General features: G+C 55.5%; 1 pseudogene across 1 annotated transcript; it reads left to right on the plus strand.

Moving 5' to 3' along the window:
- Window positions 1-2571: 2571 nt before the first annotated feature.
- Window positions 2572-3051, plus strand: LOC308230738 (twist-related protein 2 pseudogene; annotated as a pseudogene). Its single transcript has one exon. The product of its transcript is annotated as a twist-related protein 2 pseudogene (transcript).
- The last annotated feature ends 328 nt before the right edge of the window (window positions 3052-3379 follow it).

The following is a 3379-nucleotide window of genomic DNA, read 5'->3' on the forward strand; positions in this document are numbered from 1 at the left end:
TTTCCTCCCGCTTTCCCAGCCCCTGGGATCCATTGTCTGCCCACAGCAGCAACATCTGATGCTCGGCGCTGTCTTGACAGCGCTTGCGTGTGAGGAATGGGTTGAGCTGATGCTCTGAAGGCTCCATCCCAAGAGCTGCCGGTATCGACCCGTTTCTGGGCATCTTCTCTCAAACCATGGGATCAGGGAATGGTTTGGGTTGGAAGGGGCCTTAAAGCTCCTCCAGCTCCAACCCCGTGCCACGGGAAGGGGCACCTTCCACTGGAGCAGCTTGCTCCAAGCCCCTTCCAACCTGGCCTTGAACACTGCCAGCATCACTGGGAAAGGGGCTGAAGTGACTTACGTGAGGTTGCCCTTTCACTTGGTCCCCCCCCAGCATGAAGGATGCTCAAGAGAAGCCCACGGAGGGATGTGAAAACACATTCCTTGAAACAGAGAAAAGCACCTTCAGGATACGTGCATCCCAGTGGAGCAGCAACACCCCGATAGGTGCCATTAGGGAGGCAAAGGGTTGGAAAGGCATTTGCACTGATGGACAATGCGATGTGTAGCAAGGTTCCATATGCATGGCAGGCCTATGGAGCACGTTTTTAAGGAATACCTCCTCGCTGAGCTTGAATTGGGCCTTTTCCTACTGGAAAAACATCAGCTGGCCAAGCCCCTTGCTCTTCTTCAGCCCCAATGCTAAAGGGGAGAGGACATCCTCCTCTTCCTCCTTTCAGGCTGTAGGAGAGGCTCTTGAGCAGAGAGGCAGCTGCAGTACAACAGCGTCGGTTAGTCAGGATGAAGGTAACACAGGAGGAGGATGCTAATTCACCACAGGCAGCAAGACAATAGGGAAAGGTCTTCGCCTTTCCAAGGACTCTCTCCTGCAGCCTCTGGTCACGTTCAGCCTGAGCTGCTGCATCCACGTCATTCCTGCCTGGGGGTGGGCACAGGATCCCCCTGCGGCTCGGGGCGGGAGAGCGCTGTTGTAGGTTACACAGCCCTATCAGTGCAGGATATCCTATGTGGAAACTCATTAGTTGCTATAAAAAGGAGCTAAATCACCTCTGTTTCTATAGGTAGGAGGTGGCAATGCAACAACTGCTGGTTTTGGTACGACTTGAATTATTTTGATGAATTCCTGCTACTCTCATGAGACAGAGCAAGGCTGCAGCAAGGGCGATGGAGCTCTGTTGGGGATGGGGCCCAATATCCCCTTGGAGCATCTTGCCAGGACTTCAATGTCCCCCCCAAAGAGACTCAGGGTGAGAGTTTCTGATGAGCCTGATGAGCAGAGACAGCTTGGATTAGGTCAAGGAGAAGAAACACCTTGGAGAGGGAGATGGGAAGGTTCTAGGGCTCCCCAGAGGTGTAGGAGCGTTTTGGGCATGGGAGGATGATGGGTATCAATGGGCTCCAGTTCTGTGTGCTGATTCTACTGGTAGAATTCTATTGTAGACTGCTAGAAATGGAGGCAGAAGGAGAGGGATGGATGAATGGATGGATGATGGATGGATGGATGGATGGATGGAGGATGGATGGATGGATGGATGGATGGAGGATGGATGAATGGATGGATGGATGGATGGATGATGGATGGATGGATGGATGGAGGATGGATGAATGGATGGATGGATGGAGGATGGATGAATGGATGGATGGATGGAGGATGGATGAATGGATGGATGGATGGAGGATGGATGAATGGATGGATGAATGGATGGATGATGGATGAATGGATGGATGGATGGAGGATGGATGAATGGATGGATGGATGGAGGATGGATGAATGGATGGATGGATGGATGGATGGATGGATGATGGATGCATGGATGGATGATGGATGGATGGATGGATGGAGGATGGATGAATGGATGGATGAATGGATGGATGGATGGATGGATGGATGATGGATGGATGGATGGAAGGATGGATGGATGGATGAATGGATGCAAACCCAAGTTCATTTTGAATTATACCATTTCTCAAGAGCAGAATGGATTCCTGTCATTGTTGCTTCTTCCTTTGGATTCATAGAAAACCTGTATCCATGGCTTCACATTTCCACTTGGATCTCTCATAGACAAAAGTCTCCTATTCCCAAGTGAACAATCTCTGGCTTGCTTTTGCAGGGTCAACTGGGCTTAGAAATGCAAAGCCTGGACCTCAAAGACATCTCCCTTGATGTCCATGGCTGGTGCTCACACCAGCAGAGGCGATGTCCCCTGCCATCCGGGCAGCAGGCAGGAGCATCTGTGCCGCAGGGCCTGGGGGTGTCAGTGGAGGAGGGAAGGAGGAAATCTGGAACCCATAAGCTCCACTGCTGTTTGCATTACCTTGCACGGCTGCATTGGTCTGTGCCTGGTCCGCCCACTGTCCTCCTCACCCTATCAGCAAGAGCCCTTCCCCAGAGTTATCCGAACGCCTTCCTCTCCGTAGCCCAAAGGAAAAACCAACCGAGCTCCTTGGAGGGCTCTGCAAGGCTTGGATGCTCCAAGCTGCACCTCTTGACCTCTCCAGGCCCCCATTCCCATGTCCTGCACCCATCGCCTCTCCTGAAGAGCCCGGAGCCGAGGTGCCGAGAGCATGAAGGAGGAGAACTTGTGCCCGGACTCACCCGAGGGCAGCGCGGATGAGGAGGAGGGCGAGCGGCTGCCCAAGAAATGCCCCCGCAAGCGCGGCCAGGGCGGGCAGGGGGGCGAGGAGCGGGGGCTGCCATCGCCGCAGGGCAAGCGGAGCAAGCGCAGCCCCGCGCCGCAGCCCTTCGAGGACGTGCACACGCAGCGCGTCATCGCCAACGTGCGCGAGCGCCAGCGCACCCAGTCCCTCAACGACGCCTTCGCCGAGCTGCGCAAGATCATCCCCACGCTGCCCTCCGACAAGCTCAGCAAGATCCAGACCCTCAAGCTGGCCGCCCGCTACATAGACTTCTTGTACCAGGTCCTGCAGAGCGATGAGCTGGACCACAAGATCGCCAGCTGCAACTACCTGGCCCACGAGAGGCTCAGCTACGCCTTCTCCGTCTGGAGGATGGAAGGGGCTTGGTCCATGTCCGCATCCCACTGAGCCGGGGTAGGTATCGCCCCCTCCGCGCTGGCGCATCCCCGCATCCTCCGGGCATCTCCCGGTGGGAAGCTCCCGGCCCCCTCCTCATCTCCATGTGCAAGTGATTTGCTTTAACAAACCCCAGGTGCCACCAAGGGAGGTGGCGATTCCCAGCCTCTCCGGGGCTTGTAGGGCGTTGGAGGGGGCCAAGCAGTGGCTGAGCCCATTGAGCGGGGTCTGGGCTGGGGCGCGTTGGTGGAAGCCTTAAAACCAGGTCTGATTTATCCCCCTACATTAACCCCTGTGAATCAGCAGACACCCTCCTGAGTGCCCCTGGGTCACAGCACAA

This window comes from Psittacula echo, assembly GCF_963264785.1.
Source record: "Psittacula echo genome assembly, chromosome: 27".
NCBI classification, from domain to species: Eukaryota; Metazoa; Chordata; class Aves; order Psittaciformes; family Psittacidae; genus Psittacula; species Psittacula echo.